The sequence below is a fragment of the Rattus norvegicus genome, chromosome X (genome assembly GCF_036323735.1).
Source record: "Rattus norvegicus strain BN/NHsdMcwi chromosome X, GRCr8, whole genome shotgun sequence".
NCBI classification, from domain to species: Eukaryota; Metazoa; Chordata; class Mammalia; order Rodentia; family Muridae; genus Rattus; species Rattus norvegicus.
Window position 1 is genome coordinate 106892541 of NC_086039.1, and position 12550 is coordinate 106905090.

At 38.0% G+C, this 12550-nt stretch overlaps 1 protein-coding gene and 1 pseudogene across 4 annotated transcripts in view; one reads left to right on the forward strand and one right to left on the reverse strand.

Moving 5' to 3' along the window:
* Window positions 1-12550, forward strand: part of Il1rapl2 (interleukin 1 receptor accessory protein-like 2) — a 1532967-nt gene that overhangs the window by 1345138 nt on the left and 175279 nt on the right.
* The window catches only part of LOC134484111 (zinc finger CCCH domain-containing protein 14-like), a 42286-nt pseudogene that overhangs the window by 11006 nt on the left and 18730 nt on the right, over window positions 1-12550 (reverse strand).

Genomic DNA, 12550 nt, shown 5'->3' on the forward strand with positions numbered 1-12550 from the left:
ATGATCAACCACTCTTTCAATTCATTATAATGGGAGAATTGCTTCTCTAGGCTTCTACATTACTACAAACCAGATGCTTGAACTTTCTACAGATGATAGACTTTGAAACTGACAGGAGGCCTCAAAATCTGGCCTGCTTGACTATAGTTTGTTAATGCTCCCATTCTGTCAGTATGGAGTGAAACTTGTTAACAACTTCAAGAGGAAGGTCAAAGCTGTCAGTTTCTATTGAAGGGACAAAGAAGTGGATAGACTTCTTTGTAGCAGTTCTTGGCAAAAATCACTTTTCTGTTTTGCCTCCAAAGAGACATCCAACTTTTAGGAAGTGATTTCACATCTTAAGCAAGATAATGTAATACATTAAAATCCTTCTATTTCCAAGTTGGAGAAGCCCACAGCCCCAGAAAAAATTTACTGTGTGAGGTCACACCAGGAAAAGTTTTAGACATAACTATGTGTACCAGTTTTCCACAAAACCCAGTTTCTCTTCCTTACTGCCTGGAGCAAAGAAAAGTCACACAGAGCTGTTTTCTCAGTGGTTAAGTATCAAGGTACACTTTAAATATACTCATCATTTCATTCTTCTCCGACCCCGAGGAAACTTCCTCTCTCCTTTCTTGGAAAGAAAAAAAATCTAAGAAAACAAACATGAAATTAGCTCCATGAATTGAGGGTCAAAATGCTGCTTCTTCACTTAGATGAAGAAACCTTATATGACTAGAATCAGCCAAGTGTGGGGGAGGTGGAAGTCAACCTTGTGAAGGACAAAGTGGGTTGGAGAGTGAGGTACCACAGGCTCTTGGAACTCCTCAAAGAGTCCTGATCTAAGATGGCTCCAGAACACTTCTGAGATAGCCAAAAGGAACCAAACAGAGGCCAGGGTGGTAGCTGATTTCCTCATCTTTAAAGAAGTCCTACCAAGTGACAGTGTCCTGTCCCCTTCCTCTTCTCATGAGTAACCTCATCAAGCAGGGCTTTAACTGGAGCATGGTGACAGAGTGGACAGATATGATTGACCAAGGATTTAGGGGTTTGGGGATGGCTCAAACACTATATATAAGCTTAGGCACTGGGCAATAAATTCAGATCTGCACCTTGATGCTGGTCTCTGGAATCTAATTCCTGGATTAGTCACATGAATCTGTCTCCTCTCACCCCACTGGCCTTGGTCCTGTTTCCACATTCAAAATCTAAGTTTGCTAGGCCCTTTGTGCGTGCTAGGCCCTTTGTGCGCATGTCTTGAGCCTGTTTACAATAAGCACACACATCAAGCTTTCTTAAGAGATTTTTGGTAAGCACTCCTCATGTCAGTTTTTCCTAAGGAAGATAAGATAAGCCTGAAGTAATACTTTGTTATCATCTTTGCTGACATTGTTCAATTGTTATCTACCCCCCCAAGTCCCCTTGCTTATTGTTTATTCTAAGAGTAAGACCATAAGGCAACTATCTAATTCTTGAAATTTTAAAATCAAAGGCCAAAAGTATTAGTTTTCTTTTCTTTTTTTTTATTGAACATCATACCAATTTGAGAGCAAATTTCTGGCCATGAAAAAAACTGTATATGGTTTGTAGACAAAGCAGATGATCTAAGTATTAGAGATTCAAGAGTCGTAGGAAAGCTCCCCTACTCCTAACATGACTACCTATCAGCTAGTATAAAAAGTCTATCCATTAAAGTTATTTTTAAGGCTTCATTTTTCTTAACACTTAAAAGTATATGGCTGGAAAGATGACTCAGTGAGTAAAGCTGCTCATTCCACAAGCCAAATAACCTGAGTTCAGTCCCTGGAACTCACAGTAGAAAAAGAGAGCCAATGTCCCAAATTGTCCTTTGATATTCACATTTATGCTGTGGCATGTGCACACACCCAATAATAATATTAAATTTATTTTTTAAATTAAATATACATATCTTCTTTAGAAAATATGAAGCTCCCTAAGCTATCCTTAGCAAATTTATTCCTGAGCATGAGTGAATAACCGATTCTTGTTTTTAAACTTAAGTCTAGTAAGAAAGTATTTGTTGCCTATAACTGAGAGTGCATCCAGCCTTTTGGCAATGTAACATGTTGTTATCAATGAAGTTGACACTGGAGAACAACACAGTGGAGTGGCACACAAACAACTTTTTCAAAGTATCCTCATGTTTTAAGTAAGTTTGTGATTTTGTATTGGGCCATATTCATAACTATCCTGGGTGACATCAAAGCGAGTATATGCACAGATGAAAAGATGGTTTTTTCTAAGATTTTGTGTAGTTTTTACTATAATAATGCTCATACTAAGGCTCATTTTACTATTAAAGGTTTTGTTTACTTTTGTTTGCCTTTCAGTATTTTCACTACAGCACAATAAAAGACAGCGGACTAATCTGAGTTTGAGGTTGTGTCTTCTATTGGATGTCTTCCAGTGTCTACAGCTTTGTGCACATAATAAGTCAATATTGACTCACTTTCATTGTTCACAACGAGATTTATACATTTTAGCATCCAACAGGACTACACAATCAACAGTTTAGGTGTGCTTTCCTAATAATTAGACCTACCAATTTTCCCATTAGCTCAAATGCTAAGCCCCCTACTCACCTGCCTCCAGTCAACACCATCTTTAAGTAACTAATTTGTTGTGAAACACTAGCCAAAGCATCTTTCTTTAAAATGAGAAAAAATCTTGAAATAAACAACTTTTTCATTCCTATGCAAATCACTGCTGCTAGTTTTGGAAGTAAACAAAACAAGGCCTGAAGAACAAAGGCCAAAGGAGATTGACTGAAGAACAGAATTTACTCAAGTTCAGTTTAACAGAAACAAACTGATCCACAACATAATAATTTGAGGAGGGGAGGTTTATCCTATAGTTAGAAATCAATGAAGTGTCAACCTTTGAGTGATTAAATAATTTTAACAGTTTTTGTTAAGATGGATCAATAAAAAGGAAGAATTTAATTGTTCTCGAGTACAGAGTTAGGAAGAAACTAGGTTTGATATATCTCACACATTGCAATGTGTAATGAATTATTATTCCAGAGTCTTTGTTGCTTTGCTGACATGAAAGATTTCACACGTAAAAGATTAGACTCAAAATGGCATTTGGGGAAAGTATTAAGTTTTATGATGAAAGGAAATAAAGATATCAGTACAATCAAAACTCCAGAGAGAATAGAGTGTGTGTGTGTGTGTGTGTGTGTATATATATATATATATATATATATATATATATATATATATATATATATGGCAAGTTTAGGGAGAAGCAAAGAGTAGGCCATGTCGAGCAGAGTGAATTCAGTTGTACTAGTGACAAAAAAAAGTCAAAATGAAAGCCAATTTAGCAGGAAGAAATACATACAATGTTGGTGTACAATAACTCCTTTTTAAATTCCAGCTTCCTATTTCTAGTCTTATTGAAAAAGAAATGCACACAGGACAAGAACTGAAACCTAGGACAGTCCTGTGTGGCTGGGGAAGGAAGAGGAGAGTTATCAATTCTATTCATGGCAACAGAGCAGTAAATGGGAAGAGTAAAAAAAAGTTCAGTGTATTGTTGGTATTTATGGCAAAGTCTATAAAAGTTGAACAGAATTCAGATGTAGAGTAGTCTATACTGTACCACTCATTGGCCAGATTATATATTTCAGGTACTGTGCTTAATACAGTGCAGGAATTCCCCCCATTTAATCTCAGAATTTCTTGTACAGAAGACTATGATTTTTCCAATTTTAGGGTCATTGGTAAATATTTATTTTTATTTTTTATGTTTGTGTGTGGGAATGTGAGTGCAGGTGCCTGTGGAAGCCAGAGGCAAGTTTGATCCCTTAGGGCTGGGATGCATGTGTTCATGAGCCTTCTGATATGGATGCTAGGAATCAAACTCAGGTTTCTAAAAGGCAATGTGCAGTGTTAACTACTGAGCCATTTCTTCCACCCAGATCTTGCCCATTTAAAATCCAAGAAAACTGAGTATATAAGCTAATAAACTTAATTAAGTCCGTATAGCTAGCCAAAATGCACAGTCTAGCATTAACTCAAAATCTGTTGATCCTTGAGTCCTGTACTTTTAATCTCTGAGATCAATTGCCATTGAACTTATTGACCAGGAAGTTACCCCTGAGAGAAGTTTTCAGCTGGGTAATGAATGCAGAAGTCACATAGTAAAAAAGTGACTGAAAACAAGGACAGATGCAAAAGTGATCCTGAAACGAATGGGTATCCAGACAGCCATTGTTATGGCTATCAACTCATTCTGTGGACAATTCAGAAGGGTTGGCAAAGACAAGTAAACACTGGGAGTGTGTTGCCTGAGAGAACAGAAGACTCCAAGCAAGTCTCTTAAAGGATAGGAAAGCACTGAACAGATGGCCAGAGATGGTGGAGGAAGATGTAATTTATAGGTTAGGAATGTAGCACTAAAAAGAGGGTAGGATTAAAAAGACAAGGGGAAAGGTTCAAACTAGAAAGAAACAGACATTTATTAGGCGACCAATTTTCTTAACCTCTTCTCTTTTCCCTTATCTCATTCAACTGTGACATTTCTGTGCTTGGTTCAATGAGCTCCTTACTCAAACACAAATATTACTTATTATAATTGGTATGCATTGGATGATCCATGGTTGATAAAAATGCAATGGTTAAAATGTAAGAAAACTGTAAAACATTAAATATAACGAATTGGGATAATAAGTGATTAGGAAATTAGAGGAATCAGGGCACTAGATAATGACATAGGATGCAATCACTCTTTGATAGGTCAGTTTTCATAAGTAGAAGGAATTTCACATATATCTCCAGCTGACCCTAATCCTGAAAGATGTTAGTGTAAAGGCAATGACCATTCGGCATTTGTTGTTTCACTTGCTGTGCTCTGCATTTTGAAAAACAAAGATAATAGACAGAATTCATATTAACAGACATTCTGATAACAACAACAGCAGAGAAGTGATATGATCACAGTATATGCATCAAGATGAATGACCTGGTTTAAAAAACAAACATGAAATATTGGTGCGTTGAGTAAGGAGACACTGGGTGGGGAACAGGGCAGACTTCCCAAAGGAGGTGATATTTGAGATGAGTTTTGACCCTGTACTGTTGCTTTTATAAGGACCTACACTAAAGGCCAGGCATTCCCCTAAAGTGTCACATTACAGGCAACAGCTGCAACTCACTAGCAAGGCTTCATCCTGGATGTGTGACATCAAGGACACTAAACTGAAAGCCTAAGGGGGAGGGTGGTAATGGCTCTAAATCTAACTTCTGGGCCAATGGGTCATAGGAGAAGGTAAAAGTTATGCTCTCCAAGCTGTAATCTAGATTAATAGTCTCCCCTCTCCTAGGACTGAGGTGAGAATGGAGAAATGGAGAGACTACTATAAAGGAAGAAACAGCTAACTACCTTGCTGTTAGATTATTATTTTTTTTAAGTAGGGAAAACAAATTCCTCTCTGAACACTACTTTTCTGGACTTGCTTCAGTTTTCATTTTCACAGTCTTTGCCACATGGAAAGGGCCACAAATATATCTCAGCCCAATGCAGAGATATTTAAAACTGAAGAATAACCTCAACTCAGGTTTATTTTTCCTTCCATTTGAAACTGGAGTATCACTTGGGGGCCAGTTCTTATGTGGTGTGAACAACTTAGCGTACCTGGAAACATTCCTGCAGGAAATTGAAAATGAAATTTAAATTTTGGAAGGAAAATAATTCTTAAGTGCCTCCTTCAATCTGATCAGATATACTGTTGTGTCCCCTCATGACGCTGAGATACTGAAGAAACTGAACAGTAAAGGACTGCCCTTGCTAGGAAATTATCTGGCAGCTCATCGTCCATCTTTAGACTCACATATATTAAGGAAAAGACTCAGCCGGAATGATTTCCAATTTTCCTTCTCACTCCTCATTTTTCTAACAAACAGAATAACCAGTGAAGAAAGGAAAACCATGGTTAAACATAAGGAAGTACATCACAGAGATTAAATACTGTGTTTGGTAGAAGATATTATGAATGTTCTGAAAATAATTTTTTAACTTGGATATTGTTCTTGATGTTGGATAAACACTTTTCTTAAAGAAAATTGGAACGGGGAAAGGAAAACCATATAGTCTAGATGGTCTTTATTACCTTGAGGAGTGAATATCATCACTTTGAAAATGTCATGGTCTTAGTACATGAGATTCAGGTGACTTTAGATCAGTGTTAAGTCCATAATACTTAAAGTTCTCTTGTTTTGGAGAATGATACCTCCTTTGGGGTTTGAAACATTCATTATTATTTTTTAATTTTTTCTTTCTATTACTGTTATTCTTTAATCTTCCTTTACACTCTAGTCTTTATTCCTCTGCTGGTCCGTGCTCCAATTGTTCCTCATCTCATTCCTCATTCCCTGTCTCCAAGTTGATGTCCCCACACCCCCATCCCCACTCCCACCCCACCAGACCTCCTTACACTCTGGGGCCTCAAGTTGCTCCAGGGTTAGGTACATCTTCTCTCACTGAGGCCAGACCTGGCAGTCCTGTGCTGTAGATGTGTTGGAGGCCTCATCTCAGCTGGTGTATGCTGCCTGGTTGGTGGTCCAGTGTCTGAGAGATCTCAGGGGTCCCAGTCAGTTGAAACTGCTGGTCTTCCCATGGAGCAGCCCAACTCCACAACTTCTTCCAACCTTTCCCTAATTCAACCACATGGGCTTATGTCTGTTGGTTGAGTTGTAAGTATCTGTGTCTGTCTTGGTCAGTTGCTTGTTGGGCCTCTCAGAGGGCAGCCATGTTGGGCTCCTGTCCGTAAGTACATCATAGCCTCAGTAATGGTGTCAGACCTTGGAGCCTTCCCTTGAGCTGGATCCCAATTTGGCCCTGTCACTGAACTTCCTTTTCCTAAGTCTCTTCTGCAGTTCTTTTAGACAGGAACAATTCTGGGACAGAATTTTTGACTGTACAGATGGCAACCCCATCCCTCCACTTATTCTTATCCACATGAAAGTATTTGGCATAAACCAGCTCTTCAACCATAGTTTAGGAAGGGAGAGTGGGAGGAAGGTAATGATGTTCTATGTAATTGGTGAAAATTGAAACATAGAAGCTATGTCCAAATGTGTTCCTAAAATAAAGGATTTCAGGCTAAAGATAGAGATTTTGTTTTTTACAGGTGTGTGCACTGTATACAATTCAGGTCAAATTCACTGAATTCACTAATTCAGGCTTTTATGGGACCCTGAGTTATGTTTTTTCTTATTCTTTGTCCTAAATCACCACAGAGTAATAATTTCTTGTTGCGTAAAATCACAGAGGAAAAAAATCATCTAAATAACCCTTTCATTTTAAAGCCTGAATGAGTACATAAAATGTTGAATAGTATCAATACATTTAAGTAGATTTTTAAAATATAAATTTCATCAATTTATTTTATATTATGATCATAATGGCATATTTCATTGTATACAAACCTAGTAGAATTGGATTTTCCCATATTCATTTAAGGCAAGTCTTTGTGACATCAGGAGTAACACTGATGTGAACGGTTATGCAGCATTCACAGTAGAGTAAACATTAAAAATAACCTGATAGTGACACATGACTTTAATATCAGCCCATGGGTGAGGAGGGTCATAGATTCAAAACCATCTTGCATTATATAACAAGTTTCTTGCTAGCTTAGTCTACATAGCAAGAATCTGTCTCAAAATGACCGAATCTCCACAACGGGAGATGCAGCTCAGTGGTAGAGTACTTGCCTAGAGTGCACATGTCCCCATGGCTTAGGCCCCATACATCCAAAAGCAGATGATCTCCGTGTCTTCAAATTAATAATCCACTGCAAAAAAGATTTTATTTTAAAGGCTAACTTTTGATTACTAATCATTACCTTTCTTGTGGTAAAATAACCATCTATTCTTAGCTCCCTATCTTTTTCTAGCTAATGTTTCCTTATCTGAAAACTTTTCTTTCCTTCCTACCTCTTTAAAGAAGATATATAGAATAAAAGGAACAACAACAACAACAACACACACACACACACATACACACATACACACACAGAGACAGAGAGAGAGACAGAGAGAGAGACAGAGAGAGAGAGACAGAGAGGTTTAAAATACTCAAGGCCTGAAGCCTATTGATACAAATGACAGCTGCTGAGCAAGCAATGAACTGCTTCTCTTTACAGCCAACCAAGTCATATCAAAGTTAAAATCTGCCTTTTACCATTATGTACACCTCTTAATATGCTAAAATTGTTATGTGAAAATCTGCAATCCTTCCTTCCCTTCTTCCATCCTTCCTCCTTGTAGTGTTTTCTGTTGCTCTGGAAACTATAGGAATGGCATGTTTTATGAAATATACACAAGAACCTTTTAATAGTTGTTTCTGTTGCTAGAAGTCATACTCAGACTCACTCAGCTTTGCATTCAGATTTGAATTAGGATTTGAAAAGTTGAATTTTAAGCTACCTTGCAGTTGCCTGGATACTCTGGAATGCCTCGTCAGCACAGGCTGGTTATTGGGTTACTTGGAGAAGCCTCCCTAGCCCTTCCTGCCTTTGCTGTATCAGTCACAGCAGGAGCCCTTTGGCTGTTTCAACACAGGTTTCTCATGTGCTGATTGCAAACAACCCTACAATAGGCTCATGATGCGCACAGCCACTGTGAGGCCTGGTCACAAGCCCGGATCTTTTTGTTTGTAGATTAAAATGATGATAGTGTTTGCTTTCCTTGCACTTAGAAGTGACCAGAAAGGGTAGCTGAACCAACCAACTGCTTCCCCAACAAAAAAATACTGCAAGGGTGGCTCACTGGATTATACAAAGCCCTTGCAACTGAAACTTACTTAGAGAAGCAGGCTTGACCATTTGTGGTCTTTATTCCTTTCTTACCCTGTGTTTTCAGTGTATTAATGGCTAGAACTGACTGTTAGGTATGACAATGCTGGTAAGAAGCATTGTAGGAGCCCTCATCAGAAGTCCTTTATGAGGACATATAAATTTGTAAGACCTGTAAATATCATGTTGAAAAAAGTGGCATATTAAGTATTTTCTTATCACTATGATAAAATACTCTGAAAAAAAATGGCCTAGGGTTCCAATCAGACACTGTTCATCATGACTGGGAAGGCATGATGCTTGGGAAGGAAGGCATGGTGACTGGGGCATGGAACAAGTTACTTGCCCTTCATCCATCTTTAGGGAGCAAAGAGAGAATAGGAAAGAGGGCTAGAATCTAAAACCTCAAGGCCAGTTCCTAGCGGATGACTCTTCCCAGCAAGGCTCCACCTCCTAAAGGTTCCAGAACATTCCCAGACAACAACATCAGCTGTGGAGCATGTGTTTAAACATATGAGCTTCTGGAGGACATTTCACAATCAAACTACAGCAGGTGACCAAATAGTTGGGCTAGGTTATGCATGTCTGTAATCCCAGCACTTGGGGAACTAAGGCAGAAGAATCATGAAGTTCAAAGCTGGATTGGGTTACATAGTGAATTCCATGCCATCCAGAGATAAAATGTGACACCCTGTCTGAAAATAAAGTGAGATGAAATAATTAATAATTTAAATAAAAGAAAATAGATGGTAAACTCATTAAAATTAGGCACTGAACTATTAAGATTGGTAGACAGCAGACTGTCTGTTTCTGCAATCTATTCAGTATGTAAGAATATAAGACCACTGGGAAATATACCTTAGATATTTTAATATATTAAAAAGTATTTAAAAATGTAAGTGTTTTAACATTTGAATAAGTATACATTAGTTATAAAAATATGATTCCTTGTGACTATTTCTAATAACTGTACAATGCACATTCATCAGATTCAGCCTCACAGCCTTTCTTGCTGGTTCACCACCCAACCAGGTTATCCTTGGACTTACATGTTTTTTGTTTTAAAAACCAAGATTCCATGGGACCTGAGGAAAGGATTCTGTGGTTGAAGTACTTGGAACTCAGGTGTCAGCACTGGAGTTTTGATCCCAAGAATCCGAACCAATGCCCCATAGGTCTAGCCAGCCTTAACTGGTGAGTCACAGGCATACCCCGAGCAAGGAGGATAGTGAGACTTGTTGTACTGGGAGATTTTTTAAAGATTTGTTCGTTTTTTGTATGTGAGTACACTGCTGCTGTCTTCAGACACACCAGAAGAGGGCATCTGATCTCCTTACTGATGGTTGCGTTGTTGTGAGCCACCATGTAGCTGGGAATTGAATTGAGGACCTGAGAAAGAGCAGTTAGCTCTTTTAACCAATAATCCATTTCTCCAGCCCTGGGGAATTTTTTTATTTGGCTGAGAGACCTTGCCTCAATTAGTATGGTGGAAAACTCATTATTCAGGCTCATTTCCAACATCAACCCTGAACCCCCACATGCATATGTATACACACACATCCACAAACACCACACACACACAAAGCTTTCACACGAGTCCAAGACAGAAACACACATGTACACACACACAAATAAAAATGGAAAAAAATACTAAAAAGAAATTGTAAACCATTTTGAATTGAAATTCTACAAATGAGAGAAAATAAATGTTTTGAGTTTTGTTTATTTTTACCTAATATGATTATTTCCAGTTTTCTCTTTGATATATGAAGTATAAAAGATATTTAATTTATAACTAAAAACTACTTTTCCTGGTTAGAATGTGGCAAGCCGGGGTTGGGGATTTAGCTCAGTGGTAGAGCGCTTGCCTAGGAAGCGCAAGGCCCTGGGTTCGGTCCCTAGCTCCAGAAAAAAAAAAAAGAATGTGGCAAGCCAACAATTTTTAAAGAATACAAATAGCAACTGAGCCCTTACTCTTTGCCACATACTCTCCTAGGCAGGAGCTACAAAGACAAGTAAGATAAAGTGCCTGTCTGCAGCACTTGTTATCCAGTAGAGACCAGAGAAGTAATCAGACAATTTTGATACAAAGATCTACAATTGGGCTAAGTGGAAAATTCTATGAGGCCACTGCAAAACTACACCTTACAAATTGGGTGGGTATAACAGGGGGGCAGAGATGACCTTTGAGAAGATGGTTTTGAGTTGAATTCTAAAGGGTAAGCTATTAGCTACGTCAAAATACATAAGGTAGGGAGTCTGCATATTTAAAGGCATATATACGTGTCAGTAATATAATGGTGGGACAATAAAGAGTATGATGAAATGAGAGGAAGATGGAAAGTGAAGGGCTATGATAGATGGGTAAAATGACAAGTTGTGTTTGATAATTCACGTGATAGAACTTGAGATTTGTAGTACATGCCATTTCAGGGCAATATGCAAATAATTAAAATTATATCTTTGATCAGTTAGCAACATTGTGAAAAATATGACAGAGTTATCATAGGAAAGGCTGGATGCAGGCAAATTAATTAGAAGCCTGGTTTAGTAATTCAAATACCAAGATGGACTTCAACAAAAGCAATTAAAAATAGACAGAGTAAAAGATAGTGGGATTCATTTTAAAAGAGACCATACATGGTTGGCATATGCCAGTAATCCTGTCACTCAAGAAATGGGGGAAGAAGTTCTACTAATCCTCAGCTACATAATGAATTTGTAGCCATCATGGTCTCCATGAGACCCTGCCTCAAAACAGTCAAAGAATCTAAGAACTCAGAGATATAGACTGGGTGTTGAAGAAGAGCGAAGATGCTAGAACCTCTATTTCTCATTTGCATGGCAAAATAACTAGAAGGTGGTCCCATTATTCAGGATTGAGAATACAGAAAAACTGCAATTATGGGTTCCCTTCATACATTCTAATCTTGTTTTATGTTAGAGGTGACTAGGAGGCAATAGTGTTGAATATAGACTCAAATAGATAGCATTTATCTCAAGACAAAACATGAACTTATGTGCTTATTATTGTGCCTACAAATAACTGATAATTGCTATACCTCTACCTCTCCTTTTCCTTTGTGATCTTTCTGTATATTCTTTTGAAATTTATGAGATATTTAAGAAGATTATAGTGTGCTCATGATACTCACTGACTGGCTAGGAATCCCTATAGGAAAAGGTCAGAAATTTACTCCTGAATAGCCCATAATAGTCACAGTCCTTTTCCTCATCCAGTCACACAGTTGCCCTCATTCTCTTAATCTACATCACATTCCCTTAGAGCCCTACTGAGTTGTTGAGTAAACAGAAGAAAAACTTAATGGTGAAAAATAAATGACCAGTTTTGGCTTTCTGTTTTATACTTTCCTAGAAAGATACAGGCACAAGTATTTGGGAATTACCAGTCCATTGGAATTATGGTAAGGAAGTCATTTGGCAATAATTGGGCTCCTACAGTGTTCTTCAAATGCCACCACAAAAAATACCATTGGCCAAATATTTGTCTAATATATTCCAGCAATTCAACAGCTCTACTTTTAGACATGTAATCCACCAGACATCTTTATTTCAAATAACTGACCCCTCACTGATTGTATTCCCTCTCCCGGACCTACTGAGTAAAGCCACCATTCAACTCCTAATACCTTTTATTGAGCTTTGCAATTACTGCTTTTATTTTCCAACAGAAAAGCTGCCTCATTGATAATCAAGCTTCAGGGCATTTATAAAGACTCATTT